Source organism: Mesoplodon densirostris, chromosome 16, assembly GCF_025265405.1.
Source record: "Mesoplodon densirostris isolate mMesDen1 chromosome 16, mMesDen1 primary haplotype, whole genome shotgun sequence".
NCBI classification, from domain to species: Eukaryota; Metazoa; Chordata; class Mammalia; order Artiodactyla; family Ziphiidae; genus Mesoplodon; species Mesoplodon densirostris.
Window position 1 is genome coordinate 38,531,688 of NC_082676.1, and position 19,997 is coordinate 38,551,684.

The following is a 19,997-nucleotide window of genomic DNA, read 5'->3' on the forward strand; positions in this document are numbered from 1 at the left end:
CCTGACCTGGGGAGGCAGAGGGGCGTCGCGGGCAGCCAGGGGGCGCCGGGGCCGCCCCTCCTGCGGGCCACCCTGGCGGCGGGCGCTGCGGCGGAGCGCGCTCAGCGCGCCGGGCGCGGGGCGGGGGCACGGCGCTCCCCCCGCGGTGCCCAGGACGGGGCGCGGGGCGGGCAGGGCGGGCTAATCCCGTATGTAAATGGCAGCCAATGGAGGGTGGTGTTGCGCGGGGCTGGGATTAGGGCCGGGGCGAATGGCTGGCAATCTTACTGGGATTACAGAACAAAGAGCCTCCCTGCGCTCCCGCTCTCGGCTCCGCTCCCCGCGCCGCGCCCCGCCCTCCGCCGCAGCCCGCGCCGGGGGTGGGGGCCGCCGAGCGCCAGCCCCCCGGCCGGCCCGAGAGCCCCCGCCGGGCCCCCTCCCCGCCCAGCGCCCAGCTCTCCTCCCGCCCGCCCCCTCCGCCGCTCCGCGCCTCCCTCTGCCTCTCCTTCCCCCATTCTCCTGGATTAATTAAGGAGGCAGCGGCAGGAGTCTGAGTCCTGGCCGCGGGCCGGGGCCGGGGCGCCGCTGGCAGGAGCGCTTGGGGATCCTCCAAGGTAGGAGAAACTTTTGCGGGGGGCGGGCGCCGAGGCCCTTCTCCCCTCTCTTCCCCCCCCCCGGGGCCCCCGCCCCTCCCCCTCAAGGTGTTACAGAATCTGGGTCCGGCTTTTGGGTGAATTGGGAGGCACGTGACTGGGATTATAATTCGGGCCGGGGGAGGGGAGGGACGGCCGCCCCCACCTGCCAGGAGGGGGTGGCAGTCGGGAGCTGTCACCCCCCGGCCCTTCCGGAGGTAGGGGCGCCCGGGGCGGGCAGCGGGCGCCCGCAGGCTGCTGCAGTTGGCGAATGAGGTCAGTTGTGTTGCCCAGACGGCGGGCGCCAGTGTGGGAGCGGAGGGGGCTGGGAAGGCCGCGGCCCCCGCCCCCTAATTCCCCCCACCTCCGCCCTTCTTGGGCTGGGCCGGTCTCCTGGCCGGTGCCCCCCACTTATAGGCTGAGTTCAGGCAGGACTGAACAGGACAGCCAGGCAGGACTGCCCCGGCACGGTGGTTCCTGTTGGGGTCCCTGGGGAGGGGGCTGGCCTGAGTGGTGGCAGCTGAGCTCCTCGTGGGGTGGGGGGGAAGGAGACTCAGAGGATGGCTGTGGGGGTCGCAAAGCTTTCAGAGGAGCAAGCTGGGGATGCCCTGTCTGTGGGTGGTCTCTGAGTTCCTGCAGATGGGTGGGGAGGCCCCTGGAGCAGCCATAGGATGCTGGATGGGCTTTGAGTATGATGGGCTTAATGCCTTTCCTGGGTTCCCCAGCTCCTGCCTGTGGCCAGGGAGAGGGGTGATGCCCCGGCCTGGGCCCAGGGCAGAGGGGGACAGTGCATCTGAGAGTTCCGCTCTCCTGGCATTGCTGGAGGGGGCTCGAGCCCTGGACATCTGGCCCTGTGACCCAGGCTCCCAGGACTAGACCTGGGCTGGAAGGCTCCTGTGTCCACATCACAGCCCAAGTGAGGGAGCTCGGCATGTAGGGGTCTCCTTGCCCAGCACGTGGGGAAAACGATGGCCTTGGGTGGAGTATGGTGCTGTTGATGTGGGGCGTGGGGCAGGCCCGGACAGCTTCTAGAGGAGTGGGCATTTGCGGGGGCTTCTCTTACTGCCCACAGCAGAAGGAAGGGGTGGCCAGAAGCTGCTCTGACCCCACTGGCCATCGTCTCCCTCGTGTGTCTGGTTGCTCGGTGGCTAGGACTGCTGCTCCCTGGTACTGACCTGGGGCCTCCGGGCTGGGGAAGTGCCTCTGAGCAGCCCATTTATTTCAGCAACGTCATTCCCAAAGGGTAAGGGCATCGGCATCGATTATTTATTCAGAGTGAGAGGCAGTGGTGGTGGGGAGGCTGGTGACTGCTGGCAGGGAGGGGCCGGGCACAAGGGCAGAAAGGATGGGGACGGTCAGGTGGCCATCAGGAGTAGGGGTCCAGGAGGGTGGGGGGTACACTCTGCCTTCTTCTGAACAGGGACCTGTGGACCAAGGGATAGACCTGGCCCCAAGGGGACAGGATGTCGGAGCACCCAATCTGCTTTTGGGAGGTGGGGAGCTTAAGACCACACCCCATTCTGTACCCTGCTCCGAGGGTGACCTAGAAAGTTGTGGCTCTGGCTCAAAGGGTCCCAGAGGACCCCAGCGGAGGAAGCAAGGCAGGGTTGGGACTCGGCCGCCACTCACTGACCACTCGTTCAAAATGTGGGTGGACTTGGGGGGAAAAGGTTGCAAAACTGGGTCTGGGAAGGTAGCATTGTAGGGGCAGTCTTAACCTACTTAAGAGGACCGTTCTCTAGATGCTGGAGGAAGGGTCATTTATTTGCAGTGTGCTTCATCTGTTCATTTAAGGCAGTCTCCCGGAGCTGGCTAGCCTTCTGACGTGGTTCCAGTTGTTTGATGCTTGGAAATAGTCGGAAAGGCAGACGTAATGATAGGGGTCTCGGAGACAACTGTTCTTGCAGCCTCCCTGTCTCCAGCACCCAGGGCGTCCCCAGTTTGGTAATGGTCCAGTTGTTGGAGACCCCGGGTGAGGATCTGAGGGTGATGTGCTGGGTGACAGCTTGGGGCTCTCGTGTCCTAAGCGTGACCTTGGGACCACAGACCGCATCTGCTGGTCCCTCCTCATTCCAGGTTCTGCTTCGTGTCCTCTGGCTCTCGTCTGCCCACCCGCTGCCTCCTGGGCCCATTCTTTGAAACCTGCAATCTTGCAGTTTTCCTGAATGGCCTTTGCACGTGCCGTTCCTCTCACCTCAGAGGTTCTTCCCACCTGCGGGGGCAGGGCTTCCTTAAATGGCCCCACTTGGTGAGGATGGGGGGTAAGAGCTGTAGAATTTGCCTTTTTCCTCTCCTCGGTCAGGACTCAGCTGGGTCAGGCCAGCTGAGTCTGTCATGTCCTCCAGCCGGAAGCCTTCCCAAACCTTCCCAGGACTGGCCAAGGTGCCACCTCTGTGTCCCCATGACATTCTGTCCTTCCCCTGTCCCAACATTGATCTTAATCAAGTGTTACAGGTCCCGACTGTACTAGGGACAGGGTGGGGACTGAGGCTTGCTTTTGGTTCCGTGGTGCCCCAGGGCTGGTCCCCAAATACTTATTGAGTGAATGAATGAATGAAGTCCTGCCCCAGGGTCCGAATTGCTAAGCACACTTTCTCGTGTTGTTCCTGAATTCCCATCTCTGGGGCAGGTTCCCACAATGGTTGGATCCCAGGGTCTTTCCCTGAGCTTCCTGCCCCGCATCCTCTGGGAGGCTCCTCACCCCATCACCCCAGCCTGTGTCTCCCCCAAACCTGAGCCTGGGGCTTTGCTCCCCGAGCGTCATCCATCCGGCGTCTCTTGATCCTCCGACTCTCAGCCATTTGCGGACATCTCTCTCTTTGATGCCCTGCAGCCAGGACAGAGCCAGGTTCCTTGGGACAGACCAGGAGGGTGTGCCAGCTCCAGGGGTTCTGTGGAGGCCTCAGGGGGCACTGGGAACGAGAGCTGCAGGGTTAATTCACAAGTCCCGGAGAGCAGAGCGAGACCCAGGACCGAGGGCTCGGGATCCCCCAGGCGGATGTGGGGCCTATGAGATGTGACCCCTTGCGGTGACTGGAAGGGAATTCCCGGCAGGAATTCACAAGCAGGGGCAGACGGTGGGGAGGATTGTTTTATATGGGAGGAGTGAAGGAGACAAACCTGGTCTGAAGACAGTGGCGTGTCACCCCTTTGGTGACAGGGTGACAGGGGAAACTTCTGAGTGTAAATGTTGGGGTGTCCAGGTGAGTCCCAAGGGGAGCCAGCCTCGCTGGGCGCCCAGGTTCCTCATTTGCAGGATGTCTGGCTGGGACTGTCTCACTGGGGTCGATATTTCGTCGCTTCAGACTGAGTGCTATGGGGTATGTCTGATGACACAAAGAGGCTCAGAGCGCTGGGGGAGGCTGGCGCATGGGGCCCAGCCCTTGTTCACTTCGGGGTGAGTTAGGTTTCCTGAATGAGTTGGGTGAGGCTTTGCTTTGACCAGGCACGGGCTTGGCGTGACTGGCGGGGGTGTGCCAGGCAGGGAGCAGAACTCTCGCTCCGAACTCCCTCCTGGTCCCGAGCTGGGCCTGGCTGACCCACAGCTATTTGTGTGCCCACCTGTCTCCCTCCTTCAGGACCACCTGCTCCGGGCTGCCAGATTTAGCCAGTTAAAAGAGGGACACCCAGTTACATTTGGATTTCGGATAAGCGACAGATAATGCAGTATTGGGGCTCTAAATGACACTAAAAATTTACTTCCTGTTTACCTGATGTTCAGACTGCACTGGGGGTCTTGTGTTTTTTTCTGGCAACCTTTCAGCTGCGGCCTCTGGGCAGTGAGACTGTTGGGGGCTAGGGAGGGACTCAGGATGTGGCTGGGGCCTGGGGTTGGGGTCAGGACTCAACCTGAGGGTCGGGGGATGGTCTAGAGCAAGTCTGAATCAGGCAGCGGCGATTCTGATTTCCTCGGTTGGGCTTTCTCCTGTCTGGGGTCCAAGCGTCCAGATCTCCTGTTAGGCCTGGGTAGTGTGGGGCCTCAGGGATCCCCAGTCTGGGAGGCCCTGGTGTTCAGAGTCTTCTGTGCCACTGCGGTCCATACGGTGTGTGAAGAAGTGTTGGCAGGAGCAGGGAGGTTGCCGGGGTCGCCCTGTCTGACACCGACTTAGGATTTGCAGAGCCAGGCCTGAGCCCTGGGAGGCTGTTTCTCTGGTGCTCACCCCCGCCAAGGCTGGAGATTGCGCCTCTGGGGCCCCTGGTACGGGAGGGTCCTTGCTGGGCTGGTCACAGGTTTGAGGGGTTGTCCCCTTTAAAGGGATGCCGGGTGAGTACAGCACGCTGGTTGCTGGGAATTACCTCCCCGCTGCCATGCCGCCATGCCGCCATCGGAGGCAGAAGCCCCAGCCCCTGTGTTGCACTGAGGCCCCTGGAATGTCACGGGAGGGCCCAAGGCCAGGGAGTGACCCATGTCCCCTCCCCCCAGCTGGCTGTGTGTTTGTGTGTAAAGTGGCAGTGATGCCCCCTCTCTGCCCGAGCCCGATGGTGGTGCTGTGGTTTTGGGGGACTCAGTGTTGCATGGTGGAGGCTCCACAGAGGGGTAGGTGGGTCACACCGCTGCAGGTCTGGAGTGGAGACGGGGTGGGAAGCCAGAGGCGAGAGGTCCCAGCTTGAGGGCTTGGGGTCCTGGGCAGCTCACAGGTGCCCAGCCTGGCTGTGTGGTCAGGGAAGGAGGGACAGCTGAGGCCATGTGCCTTCCTGGCCTGTAGCTGGAGGAGACTCTTCAGGCTGCTTCTCTCCTGGAGGCTTGGGCAGGGCCAGGCCTGTTTGCTGGTGGGGTCTAGTGGGGTCTCAAGGTACGTTTTCTGGCTACTGGCAGAATTGCCCTATGGCAGGGGTCTGTATCTGTCCATCCATCCATCGGTCACTCCACAAGCTAGTGAGAAACTTGCAGAGGCACCAAGTCTGCAGGGTCTCAGGTCCTGGCATCCAGCCCCGGGCCTGCACGTAGGAAGGGCTCACCCCACGTGTTATCATATATATTGTCAAGGGATGAGGAATATCTGGTGAAATGCCCAGGGCTTAAGTGTGCCGTCCAAGGAACTCGACCAATGCATGCATTCACATAGCCCAGCCCCTGTCAAGACATAGAACATTCCATCCCTCCCAAAGGTTCTCTCAAGCCCGTATGCAGCCAGGCCCCTCCCTTCCCCCAGCCCCTGGCCACCCCTGATCTGGTTTCTGTCTCTATGGCTTCGCATCCTCCAGAGCGTCACATAAATGCAATCACGCGGTATGCGGCCTGCGTCTAGCTTCTTCCATTCCACCTAATGCATTGTCGGGGCATCGGGAGCTGGTCCTTTTGGTGGCTGAGTAGTACTCCGCGGCACGGCTATACCACAGAGCTCTGCCACTCTTCTCGTGGAGGAGAGCTGAGCTCCGGCTCGGGGCCGCCCAGAGGAGGGGGTATCTTTTCCTCATGTTCACAAAGACACCCCCTCCCCACCCGCTTTGAGAGCTGACCCTCAGCCAGGATCGCTGCACACTTCTGTCCACAGAGCTGGAATTTCATCCTCCGTTTCTGGTGACTTGTGCAGACGGGGAGCTCCCGATGAAATTACACCTGCCTGCAGCCGCCCTCAGGGCTGCAGTCTTCCACCCGCCCATCAACCAGGTGGCTCCCTGGACAATTGATGCTCTGGGGGCAGAGGGTGAACATGAAGGGAGGGAAGCTCTCTGTGCCCGGTGGTGTCTTGCCCGTCTCTGTGTGCCCCACTCGCCCAGGAGTCTGGGGGTCTCTGGCAGTGAGTCCCTGGTCCCCACTTCTGCGGCTCTATAGTTTGGGATACAAATTCTGTGTTTTCCTGAAACAAGCGGATCTGGAAGGAGGGCAGGCAGGAGCATGATTTAGGGTCAAACAGAATGGGACTGTGTGACCTCGGGTGAGTGACACCACATCTCTGTGCTTCAGCGTGGTCATCTGTGAACAGAACAGAGCATCTGGTTTCCAGGGCCAGCATGAGACTCAGCAGGGGTCACACAAGCCACTGGGCTTCCACAGAGCCCGGGACCCCACGGGGGAAGGAGGTGGGGACATGCGGGCTTCCAGCACCCTGTGTCCCCCTCTGAGTTGGAGTAGGGCCACTTCTATCCAAGTTACCTGTTAGGGCTCTGAATGAAACATTGGTTGACACACATCTGAGATCCACAGTTGGCTGTGGCTTTTCTGAATGTTCATGTGGGCGGTAGCACTGAGATTTCGGATGGTCACAGAAGCTTCTGGTCAGGCCGATTCCAGCTCTGCCGCCTGCCTGCTGCGCGTGGCTTGGATGGCTGCCAGTCAGCTGAGCCTCAGTTTGACCATCTAGAAAACGGAGGCTGCACTGCCTGTGGGCTCATGAATGGCGGTCCCTGAGTGAAGGGGGGCCCCCCCAGGGGTCGTGGCTTCCTAAGGAAAGGGAGCACTATGGGTGACAGCAGCGTGGCCTGCATGGGTGTCTTGAGAGGTTTGGGGGGTTTTAACTGTTGCTTGTGAGGAAGTCATTGACTTTTCCTGATAAGCCAGCTGGCCCCCCCTCCACCCCACCATTGTCCCCTCCCCCATGTCCTCAAAAGCTGGACCCCTGAGTCCCACCCTTGGGCTGTGCTTGGTGGAGGGACCATGGCAGGCTAGCCCTGTGCAGAAGGGCCCTCGGATGCCCCTGGGTGGCTCCCTGGAGCAGGCAGGACTCCTGCCTGCCCACCCACCCAGCCAGCTCCAAGGTGGTCCTGGCGGGCTCCAAGGGGGTCTTGTGACTGGGCCCATCTGGTGTCTCATGTTTATCCAGGAGCTGGTTTTTCAGGTGTGGTGGCTTTCAGCAGAGAGGCCCAGCTTGGGAAAGGTAGGGCCTCTGGGAAGGAGCTAGGTGCCCCCCTGTTCACATCCCTGGCTGGGGGTGCAGCCCTCTGGGTGGATAGGCTAACCACATCCTCCCTCTGATCCTGGTCCATTGCCCACCCGCCTGCCCGGAGCCAGCCATTGCCTCAGATGCTCTGTTCTCTGCACATCCAGGGCGGGGAGATGCTCCTGGATGCCCTGGGTGGGAGGCCAGTGGCCCTCCTTGCGGGCAGGCTCCTTTGGCTTCCTTAGAGCTTCCCCACTTCCCAGCAGGGTGCCATTTAACCATCAGAGCCTTTGAAACCAGACAGGCAAGGGTTCGAGCCCCAGTGCTACCCCTCACCTGCTGTGTGTCTTCAGGCGAGTGACTTTCCCTCTCTGAGCCTCATCTGAACAAATGAGGGTGGTTATCCCTGCATGACAGGGTTCTTGGGAGGATCCGCCTGTTCAGTTGGGAGAATCTGGTCCCCATCCCAGTGACACGATGATCCCAGAGGCTGGCCCCTGGAGAGCTCCAGGCCTGCCCAGAGAGGAACTGGACGCCGTCACTCCCTGCTCTGCTCTTGCCTATTCTCCCCTCAGAGCGTGGGCTGTGCCGTGCCTGAGTCTCTGTTTCTGTAAGCTGGGAAAACCCCAGGGGTAGAAGTGCTTAGTCCCCTTGGCCTGTCCACCTCTCAGACCCTTGGGGTGGGTGATCAGGCATCCCGATGCCAAGCCCTACCTTGGTGCTGGGCTACCTGGGGGTATGGGCCCCACTGTACTTCCCAGTGGGCCTGGGGGCAGCCTTCAGGAGGTGGCTGGAGGACGGGTGGGATTCAGGAGTAGCCTGGGGTGGGCATTCTGGGGTGGGGCGAGGTGGGGGCAGCAGTGTAGGAAAGGGTCCAGAGATGGGAAATGACACTCCAGAAGGCCTTCCGCGGGGACCAACTTGGGGGAGGGCCTTGTATTGGGTCCAGGTTAAGACCTTCATCTGATTGCCTCACTCCCAGCCAGGCCCTGCCTGTTTCTATGATAGCCATGATGAGCTTCATCAGTTTTCAGAACATACTGCGTTCCCGTCTTGCTTCACAATGTGCTACTGCTTCTCCTTTAAACACGTTTTACTGCTCCCCATCCATTTCACTGGGCTAATTCTTGGCAGGTCCCAGCTTGGATGTCACTTCCCTCCGGAAGCCCTCTCTGATGTCCCCTCCCGGGTCTGTGCTAAGTGCCCCTCCTCTGTGTTCCTACAGCTCGGCGCCCCTCACCTGCTGTGTTCCAACTGGCCTTGTACTTGTCTGTCTCCCTCCAATGGGTCAGGGCCGTGCCGCCCTTCCCTCCGCATCCCCGCCCCCAGATCGCTGCCTGACACAGTGAGTGTCCTGTACCAACTTGTTAAGTGAATTAGGAGCAAGCTGGGTGCCGGGACATGTGGGGCGGGGCCTTGGAAGGTCAAGGGGCTTTTCTACCCTTCCATCCCAGCTCTCACAGGCTCACCCCATTGTCCCCAGTTGCTGCCTCTGCTGGCCTGGCGGTGCCTCTCAGAAGCATCCAGAGGGTAATGGCAATGGTGGTGGGGGGCACTGTGTGCAGACCAGTTTGGGGGGTTCCCCCTCCGTGAAGTGCAGCTGGTGCATGTGGAGAGAGCACAGGTGTGAAGCCTCAGAACAGTTAATCCCCTGGACTATTTAGACACACGCTTTTGTGCATGCACGTGTGTGTGCACACATCTGTGTGGTGATCCAGAGGCCGCTGGCAGCGACCGTGCCCAGTAACTTGACGTTCAGCTGAGTCCTGACCACCAGCCTCAGACGCATGCTGCCCAGTGTGCGGAGCCCCTCTAGTCCCGGCGGGTGGCACAGGCACGAGACCATCAGTTACGTGTTTGGCTCCAGGTAATAGAAAACCCAAGTACAGAGGCGTAAACAAAGGGGGGTTTATGTATTCCCCCGAAGAAGAAGCCTGTGGGTAGGTCCTCAGAGCCTCGGGTTGGGGCTCAGTGGTGCCTTTAGGGACTTTGTTCTCTTCCTCTCTAGCACGTTGGATTTTTTTTTTTTTTGAAAATTATTTCCTTTAAAATGCAGACTTCAGGACTTCCCTGGCTGTCCAGTGGTTAAGACTCCGTGCTTCCACTACAGGGGGCCTGGGTTCGATCCCTGCACAGTGCGACCAAAAAAAAAAAAGTAAAATGTACACTGCAGTGTGTTTTCATATATTCATAAAGTTGTGCAGTGTTCACCATGGTCTAATTTCAGAGCGTTTCATCACTCCAAAAAGAAGTCCTGGCCCGTTAAGTAGATACACACACACCCATCCCCTGGCAACCAGTCGGGATCTGTCTTTCAGGATGTGACTTCTGCCCAGGGCTGGGGCCCAGAGCTCCTGTGGGAGCCCCTGTGCCACCTTCCTCAGGCACCCTTCTCCCTCCCCTACTCCTGAGCCTCCTGGATGGGGTGTGCCACAACCCTTAGAGCTGAGGAGACCTCGGGATACGTTGACCTCTTTTCCTTTTCAGATGGAGAAGCCGACGCCCAGGGCTGGGAAGACACGTGGCTAAGGTCCCCGGGTTACAAGAATCAGGATCCAAACCCACATCTCGTGACTCTTGGTCCAGGGCTCCCTGTCCCCTGGCAGGTGCCCCGGAGCCTCCCCGGGCCTCCTCTTCAGGAGGCTGTGTGGGCGCATTGAGGCAGGGCAGCTGGCGGGAGGTCTGGGGGCAGACCGTGGCGGGTGGGGTGAGGGAGTGAGAGTGATCAGGGTACGGGGAACACCCCAGGTGAGGAGAGAGGAGAGTCCGCAGCGGGACCTGGTGGCTGTAGGTTCTGCTCGGAGGCGGGAGGCAGGAGGCTGCTGAGCAGTTGATGCAATAGAGTGTAGGCGGATGGCCCCTGGGACCAAGCAGGAGAGAGGGGCACTGATTTCTGCCCCCGGGAGCTCATGGTGTCACCTCGGGGAAACCTCAAGCCTCATTATGTGTCCAGGGTAAATCCCAGCGGACTCCGTCCTTGGGATCTGTAGAATGGGGCTGACGAACTGGAAGGACCCCCCTGGAGCCCGGGGGCAGGGGTGGGCAGGTGGAGTATCGTGGGTAGTGACGCTCCTGGTACGAGGTGGACCCAATCTTGGTGATGCGGGTGCTACATTTCTCTGGTGTAATGTTGAGTCACTGCCTGTGTGGGCCGCGTCCGTCCTCATGGCGCTGTCGAGAGCTCTCGAGGCTTCCGTGAGCACGTGGGGTGGTGGGCAGGTGGGCGTGGCACAGAGCTGGTGCTGGCTAAGGTCCAGGTGCCCACCACCCACCTTGGGGAGCCAGTTCAGAGCTATGTCAGTCCTACCAGGAGGGTTCTCACTCTGCAGGCCTTGGAGGGCCGGGACCCCGGATCCCAATGGGAGGGGACATAGGGATGCCAGGGGCAGTGCCTGGGACCCCTCCCTGCCGGCCTGCCCCTCTGCAGGGACAGAACTTTGGAAGAGGAGTGATTTTCTCATCCCAGGCGTCAGACAGGGTTTCTGTTTTGGAAATGAAACCAGTGCCTCCTTGCTCCCATTTTTTTGGCTTGGCATCTGCTGCTGCAGATGTGAGGGCAGACTGGGCGACCCCAGGTCATGGAGGGCTGACAGCTGCCAGAATTCTCCACACCGTCTCCACAACTCATCCCAACATCCCGGAAGGTCCGCGATCTTGGCACCGCCCTCTGCCCTGTTTTTGGCTCAGAAAATTACATCTCCGTATCTGTAGGGTCCCTTCTGGTTGTCAGGACCCATGATGACTCCGGGAAGCCCTCCTTGGGCCTCACTGCGACCCCAGAAAGGAGGCCTGGCCCCTGTCCTGAAGCCCCTCACTCTCTTGAGGGAGGCAAAAAAGACAGTTTGGACTAATGAACCAGGGGAAGACCCCTCAGCCTTTCTGCAGATACCCGCACGCCAGCCACTGGGCAGTGAGCCGTGCTTGGGGGGCTGCTCGGGGGAGGTGTGTGGGTGTCGGGCACATGTTTGCTTCTGGCAGACTTTGCTTTGAAGCTGGCCTCGAAGTCTTCCTGCTGTGTGACCTTGGGCAAGCTACTCAGCCTTTCTGAGCATCCGTGTCCTCATCTGTCAGATGGGTAGAGTTGTGCTTGGAGGGTTGCTGTAGGGGGTTGAAAGAAGGATGCTAACAGCACAGCACTGGGTGGTCACACATGGCTGCTGATAAGGATGGCCATACTGTGAGGCTTCGTGGAAAAGTGGGGTTCAGCCAGGACCCAGGCCAAGGTGGGATTTGGATAGAAAGGCTCCGTTGGGGCCTGGCTCTCACCTCCCACCACTGCTCTGAGGAAGGAAGCAGCAGGGTGCCATAGGTGTCTATGGGAGGAGGAGACTGAGGCCCAGAGAGGGGAAGCAGGTTGCTCTACGTCACACAGCCCCGGTAGGTGGCACACCATCAGTTAGACCCAGATCTCCCAAGGGCTGGCCCTGTGCACGCTCCCGAGACCATGGGCTTTTGGAAGGGGGCGGCTGCCCGTCAGCAGTGATCAGGCCCTAAGGAGGGAACGGGGTGACCTGGACTGGGTTCCTCCAGGCTCTCCCAGTCCCTGGGGTTGGGAGAGAAGGGCAGGCACCGGTCACTTTATTGAATCACATCACCTGGCTGGAGCTTTAGGGGAGCCCCAGGTTGTCCCTGGTGGATCGAGGTAGCTAGGCTCCCCTCGCCCAAGCGAGGGTGGAGATGGGGGCATGAGTTTGGAGAAGGAAGTGGTGTCTGTGCACCAGCCTGAGTACACACAGGAGGGGAGGGCCAGGGAGAGGAGCGGGCATGTGGCCTGGAGCCCTGGCTCCCCCTGGCTTGTGCAGTGGAGGGCGGGTCACTTACACGCTGGGCCTCAGCTGTCTAGTGTAGGATGGATGATGATCTAGATCCTGCCCTCCTCCCAGGGTGCAGGGGCCTCAGATGTGATGGTGTGTGAAAGCAGCTGTGGCCAGGGAGGGGTGATCAGTGTGCACCTGTGTGTGGGAGCCTGTGAGCATCCCGCCACAAAAGGATGCGTGTCATCCCTTGGTGACCTGGTCATTGATGTGAACCAACTCCCTCATCCTGCATGGGGCAGGGATTCACCATGACACCCCCAGGATGGACCATGTGGCTCCATCTTCCCCGTCTGGTGGCGTTCCTCGTCCAGAGCACACAGTGGGTCTGCAGGTGATACTTAACTATTTGTGAAAGGAATGAATGGGACTTGGGGCACCAGCACGTGTCAGCCATGAGATGTGTGCGTGAGTGTGTGGACAGAGGGCACAGGGACCTGGGGAGGCAGCAGGTGCAGTTGACAAATACCTGATGAGTGGACCTCTGAACGGAGGGGGCCTCCTCTCTCATGCGTGGGTCACCATTTATAACCTTTGGCTTCCCTTTCCCCACCTGGGAGCTCTGGGGTGGGAACTGGGCCTGAGTCACCCCAGTTCTGGGTCCATGTCATAACAGGTGCAGTGAAAATACTGTGCAATTAGTTAGGGTCCTGTGGCATCCTTCAGGTGGATAAGGGGCTCAGGGGGGTGGACAGGACTAGGACTGGGGGAGCCCCCGGAATGGGGAGGGCAGGAGGAAAGGGTCCTGGAGTGTATGTGGTCAGGATTTAAAGGAGCAGGAACAGGGGACTTCCCTGGTGGTCCGGTGGGAGCTCTGCGCTCCCATTGCAGGGAGCCCGGATTCAATCCCTGGTCCGAGACCTAGATTCCGCACGCATGCCGCAACTAAGAAGTCCACCTGCCGCAAATAAAGATCCCACGGGCCGCAAGGAAGATCCTGTGTACTGCAACTAAGATCCCTGAGCAGCCAAAATAAATAAACAGATAGATAAATAAAACATTTTAAAAAAATAGAATGAAATAAAGGAGTAAGAACAAGAGGGTGAGGGGGCTGGAGGGCATCCAGGTTGGGGGTGGTGCCTGTGGACAGGCCAGAAATGAGGAAGGGGTGTGAGGGGGCGGGTGACTCAGATGACTGCTCTGGAGTAGATCAGGGCAGGTATAGAGGCCAGATGCCGGGGAGGGGTCGTGGTGGTCCTTCCATCTGGAGCTGAGAACTTGTAGCCCAAGTTCTCCACTTACAGATGGGGAAACTGAGGCTCAGAGATGGGTGGAGCCCAGGCTCCACTTCAGGGTGTCATCAGGAGTTAGAAGCTAGGTTCCTTCCGATGGGTTCCTGGGACCCTTGCTCCACACCCCTGGTGGCTCACAGGTCAGGGGGCCAGGTTGAGTAGAAGCCAGAAACAGGAGGAAGGAGGGCAGGGCTGGCTTGCCAGTTGGGGTGGGGGCCTGTGAGCAAGCCCAGCGGCCCGATTAGCTCACCCACAAGTGATTAGCTTTCTTCCGCCCAGCCTTTTCCCAACAAGACAGGGCCTGGTGCTCCTCGTCCAGGTTTCTCATCCTTCTGAGAAGGCCTGTTTACGTCTGGGAGGGGGGCTCTCGGGAGATGCGCTTGCCCCAGGGGCTGGCACCACCTAGCTTCTTCCCACCGTCTCCTGACACCCAGCCCCTGAGCTCTGCAGATGCCTGAGAACCACTCAGCTCAGTGATGAGCTGCCCAGGGTCAGCCAGCTCCCCTGATGCCCAGCTGAGTGCCAGGCCTGCATTTCCCACCCAAGTCCCCCCGGCACGTAGGGGAACAGAAGGGTCCTTGTGCTGCCTGTCAGGAGCCCCGGGTGAGCTGACCTGGAGATGATGAGACAGGTGATGTCAGGAGGAGACAGCCACTCAGCAGGTGATGTCAGTGCGAAGCCGTCATCACCGTCATCTCGGCTGCCTCTTTAACGAGCCTGTAGGATCTCCAGGCCCGAGCCAGACACTTTTCACACGTTATCTCACGCGTGATCCTCTCTGTGCTGAGAGCCGCGCATTTGGTGGTGCCATTTTGCTCAGGAGGAAACACGTGGAGAGTTTGGGTGCCCAATGGAAGTCACAGGCTGGTGAAAGCTGGGTCGACTCCTGATCCCAGCTTTGGTTGACCCCAAAGCCCAGGCACTTCCCCCCTCCTCACGCCGAGAGGGGCAGCCAGGGCAGCAGGGGGACTCAGGCCGGCCGGGTGCAAGTGTGGTGGGGTTGGACGTGCCGGGGCAGGGCCTTGGATGCCAAGGATGGTGGAGTTTGGCTCAGCTTGGTTTTGCCTCCCCCTCACTCTTCAGACTTCTGGTTCCTTTTAGTGACTCATTCATCCACCCAGCAAGTACTATGGACTGCCCGCTGTGGTTCTGGGGGACAGCCGTGAACAAAACAAAATCCCCTCCCCACGTGGGCACGTCCTGTTGGGGAGGCTGGTGAGACCAGCACTCTCTCTGCCTCCCTGGCTGGTCTTTGGGTTCCAGCCTCCGCTGACCGGCACACACCTTCCCGTCCGATGGAATGAAGTGGCCCTGGGGTCGGCACTCTTCATTGTCCTGGATTGGCAGAGGGCTTGGCACAAGGGTTCTTGGGCCTGTGTCCTGAACTCAGAGGCTTTGGGGTCCATCTGGAAGGACCCGGGAGGCCTGGTCCCCAGCACAGACTGTGTCTCCATCCAACCCGATTGGTTCCAGGTTTTCTCATCCTAAAGGATGAAGCCCTTTTGAGCCCTCCCCACCCCTCCTTTCTTGCCCACACCCCACGGCCTCCACCTGCTTCCTCAGCCCTCTACATCTGCTCCCGTGGGGTCACCCATTTGCCGCGCCTCCCACCCCCGTGTTTGTGTTCCCCTAGGCTCCTTGGCCAGCCTCCTGACCTCTGACCTCCACCCTTTTCCGCTCCCCTGACTCTCTGACTCTCGCTTGTCTTCAGTGCCCCTGATTTCTCCCACTATGTTCTCCCTGGCACGCTAGGCCTTTGCTACTGCTCTGCCGCATGTCTTGCAGGTCTTGTCCCTTCTGCCCAGAGCTCCCAACCAAGCCCAGCCCTTGATCACCCACGGGTGACAGGTGTCCCTCGGGATCCCAGAGTCAGCCTCTAGGCCTCCTGTCCTCCTCCCTCTGTTCCCTGCTGAGCTGGGGGCACCCTCATCCGCTCTATCAACAGAACCAGAAACCCGGGTGTCACTCTAGGCGCCTCCCTCTCAGGACACCCCCATCCACTCAGTCACAAAGCTCTGCCCTGCTCAGTGATCACATCCATCCTCTCCTCCGTCCCACTGCCACCATCTGCCTCAGACGTGGCCATCCCTGGCCTGGACTCTTGCAGAAGCTTGGTAGCTACCAGTTCCCCATCTCCAGTCCTGCTCCCTGTAGTTCACCTGCCAGGACCCCCTAAACTAACCTTGTCTTGCCCCTGCCCCAAACCTGCTGGTGGTTCCCATCCCCTAAACGATGACCTTCCAAGGTCCTTGACCTGGGCCCAGCAACCGTGCCCATGTCTTCACCCACCACTTCCTGCCCTGCCCTGGACGTTCCAGCCACGCAGAGCCAGGCCCGTCCCCACTCAACCCAGCGCTCTGCTCGGGCTCGACCAAGACACATGGGCGGCCCTGGCTGGTGGTTGGGTTTCCTGAGCAGCCGGTGATTTGGCTTTCCTTCAAACGGTCCTGCCGTATTTGGCTTTCCTTCAAACGGTCCTGCCGTATTTGCTCAGCATTTTATTCCAAGGAGGTGGGCCCTGCGGGGGCAGAGCAGTCATCCCCCTTGTAGGTGAGCGGTGCCTGGGTATTGCTGCCCTGGCTTTGCTGCTCCCCTGCAAACTCCTGCTCCGACGTGACATGACACTGCAGTCAGCTTGGGTATCGCCTCCTCCAAGGAGTCTTCCCTGATTCTGCCTTCCACCATCCTGTGCTTCTTGTGGGTCACTTTTTACCTTTGACGGAAGTATAATTTACTTAACAGTAAAATGCATAAATCTTAAGTGTCCGGCGTGATGAGTTTTAACCTATGTATATGCCCCGTGTAACCACCACTCAAATCAAGAAGTGTCACCCTATGTTTTAATCTCTTTTTTTTTTTTCTAAGTCTGTTTTATTGTAACTATCCTATCTCCTCCCAGCCTGGGATTCTCTCTAGGGCAGGAACACCTGCTGTCTGTCCCAGTGCTCTGTGGAATGAGGTGTGATGGTTTTGGCGTGTGTGTGCATATGGTCATGTCCCCACATGCGTGACCATGAGTTGGGGGCGGGGTGTGGCAGAGGCTGTGCCCATGGGAACTGGTGCATTTTGAGCCTGGCTGGGGGCCCTGCTGCGAGGCCAGATGCCCCCTCCTCAGCTGGGAGAGTGCCTGATCCCGCTCCCCAGCCCAGGGCCTCCGCAAGGACCAACGCCCCTCCCAGAGAGGCCCCAGCCGCCTGGCAGCCTGGAGATTAGTCTCCAAGGCCACGACGCCAGTTGCCATGGGCACGCGGGCCCGAGTCAGGATTGCGATTCCTCATCCTGGTCACGCAGGCGGTGGCCGCCCCTGCCTGCCCGCCAGGAGCCGGGCTTTAAATAACGAAATGGAAACCTGACCCCCGGGGAGCTGTCTGCCCACCGGAGCCTGGCCTCCCCTCCCGCTGGGACAGGCCCCTGAGGCGACCCAGACACCCGCACACTGCCAACAGCACCTGCCCCATCTCTTCTGGGGCAGAGCCTGGGTTTGGGGGTTCCCTTCGTTGGCTTAGCGCCCTGAGCACAGGCGTGGCCCTAGCCTGGTACTCAGGAGCCCGCTCTGAGAAGAGAGCTCACCTTCATGAGCCCCCATCCCCACCTGAGAGGGCTAAAGCCCCACCTTCCAGAATCCAGAGCTCAGCAGGGGCGGGGCTTCCCACGGCCAGGCCCCCAGCTCCTCCTCCAAGCGGAAGGCGGGGAAGGCACAAGGCCTCCCTCATTTCCCCAGGAAGCAGCATGATGCACGTGTCTGCCCTTTGCCCGGGCCTGGGCTGCTTTCCTGTCTTGGGGGTGGGGCAGCACGTGGGTTGGTTCTTTAAAAAAACTTTTTTTTTTAAGAATGAGGTTTCTGTTATTTCTTTCCAAATTGAAAAAGTCATACTCCTCACCTCAGATCATTTACAAAACGCAGAAGAGGAGAGAAAGTCACTCGTGGATGCCGGCCACGGAGATGAAATGTCTGGAGTCTCCATCCCAGGCTTTTCCGTGAGGTCATTAGTCTGTATGATGCCGGTTTCAGCTCCAGTGGGGCACTTAGGTTGTCTGTCATTTCCCTTTTTTATGTGTTGGCGTGTGTATTTCCGGATGTAGGACATGCTTTGGTGAAACGTTTTTGTACATGAGTCTTTGTGTTTTGGATAATTTTCTCAGGATAAATTGTTAGGGAATTCCCTGGCGGTCCAGTGGTTAGGGCTTCACACTTTCACTGCCGAGTTCAATCCCTGGTCGGGGAACTAAGATCCCGCATGCCTTGCGGCTCGGCCAAGAGAAAAAAAAAAAAAAAAAAAAAAAGGATAAATTGATTAAAGGACTGGGTCAAAGGGTGGGAACTCAGTTAAAGCTCGGTTAAAGGAGACGTGTCAAGACAACTTTCTTGTATGTTGCGTAACTGGGGATCCCAAACCTGTCTCTTTAAAGCGGTTTATTGAGGGGGGACAAAGCTATTTATTACGTCAGCAGCTCGATAAGTGTTAGAAAGCAGGTCACCCAGGTAACTACCCAGATCAAGTTTGGAGCATTCCCAGCCCCCCCAGAGGCCTCTGTCATGCCCCCTTACAGCAGCCAACCCACCCCACTTCCCTGCCAACATGACCACCATCCCGACCTGTAACATCAGAGTTTGGCCTGTGTTTGAACCGCACATAAAAGGAGTTCTGCAGCGTGACCTTTCACACCTGGATTCTTTCATCGTATTGGAGAGACTCGGCCGCGGCATGGCGTGTAGCTGTGTTTTGTTCATACATCTGATGTCTTTTTCAACAGATCAGGCATCAGGGAGAATGCATTGGAGGCAAACACATGGGCAACACACTGAAAGCAGGATACCATCTGGATTATTGCCCGTCTTCAAAGACATAAAGTATGTCTCCCTAAAGGCCCTGCTCTGGTGAATAAGGAAGACTCTGCAGCCAGCACAGCACTTAAGCTCATGGGAGAGCACGCCGTGTTACGGGATGAGCTTGCACTGAGTGTGCAGGGATCTAGGGTACAGTCCGTCCCCTCTGGGCCTTGGTTTCCCCAGAAGCACGTGGAGGTGGTCGGATGGGGGTCCATCCAGCTCTGAGTGCTGTGACATTGTATACTTAAAAGCACTAAGAGTTTCTTTTCTAAAGTGGGTGAAGTTTGGTCTCGTGATCCTATTTACCAACTTGCCTCACTTTCTACATAAAGCAAATGTGAGCTGTCTTTGAGCTCTGCCCACATTACCCCGAGGCCAGGTGACTTGACAGAAGGATCTTTGCAGATGGTGCCTGTCTCTCCTTTAAAAACTTGCACAGACTCTCTCTAAGAGGCCTTGATAAGTGGGCAGCTTCTACTTGAAAACCCCCAGGGATGGGGAACCCCGGGGCCCACGAGGTTCCTGGTCTTCCATTTGGAGACAGCCCTCCCGGTGGGGTAGCTTTTCCTGTGTTGAGTCAAAAGCCTGTATCCCTGTAACCTCTACCAGTGTGACATGAATGCACATGGACTAGTGTGGGGCTTCAGGAGCCAGTCATGAATCAAAGATTGGGGAGATGATGGGCATCACCAGGCCTGGCATCATGGGTCCCCTTGATAGTGTTCGGTAAATGGTAGGAGCTACTGTTAGTGTTCTTATTACTTTTTAATTGTGGTAAAATACCCATCACGTAAAATTTACCATCTTAACCATATTTAAGTGTACATACAGTTCAGTGGCTTTAGGTACATTCACATTATTGTGCAACAAATCTCCAGAACTGATTTCTTCTTCCCAAAGGGAAATTCTATCCCCCTTGAGCACTAACTCCCCCTCCCCCTCTCCCCAGCCCCTGGCACCCACATGTGACTCTGCCTCTGTGAATTTGACTACTCTGGGTACCGCTTATAAGTAGAATCACACAGTATTTGTCTTTCTGTGACTGGCTTGTTTCTCTTGGCATAATGTCCTCAAGGTTCATCCATGTGGTAGCAGGTGTCAGAATTTCCTTCCTTTTTAAGGCTGCATAATATTCCATTGTATGTATAGACCACATTTTCTTTATCCATTCATCCATCAGTGGACACTTGGCTATAAGTGTCCATAGATACTTGGCTATGCTATGTCCATAGCATAATGCTGCTATGGACATAAGTGTATAACTATCTCTTGGAGACTGATAATAATAATATTAATAAAAGAATAATTTTTTTTTTTTTTTTTTTTTTTTTTTTTGCTGTACGCGGGCCTCTCACTGTTGTGGCCTCTCCCATTGCAGAGCACAGGCTCCAGACGCGCAGGCCCAGTGGCCATGGCTCACGGGCCTAGCCGCTCCGTGGCATGTGGGATCTTCCTGGACCGGGGCACGAACCCGTGTCCCCTGTGTCGGCAGGCAGACTCTCAACCACTGCGCCACCAGGGAAGCCCTAAAATAATTATTTTTAATTATTATAAATTATTATTATTATAATAAAATAATAATATTATTTTATTATTATCAACATTGCTATGATATAGGATCTCAAACCTGGGATGGATCTGAGAAGTCACCTCTTTCGATCCCTCCTTCAGTGCTTGAGTCGGTCCAT

General features: G+C 58.0%; 1 protein-coding gene across 8 annotated transcripts in view; it reads left to right on the plus strand.

Annotated features, from left to right (window-relative positions):
• The first annotated feature begins 354 nt into the window (after positions 1-354).
• GTF2IRD1 (GTF2I repeat domain containing 1) overlaps positions 355-19,997 on the plus strand; it is a 114,327-nt gene continuing 94,684 nt past the window's right edge. For all 8 annotated transcript variants that reach the window (XM_060078241.1, XM_060078244.1, XM_060078243.1 and 5 more), the window contains exon 1: positions 355-593. The gene's annotated coding sequence lies outside the window, so the exon portion shown is untranslated. The remainder of the gene's footprint in view (positions 594-19,997) is intronic.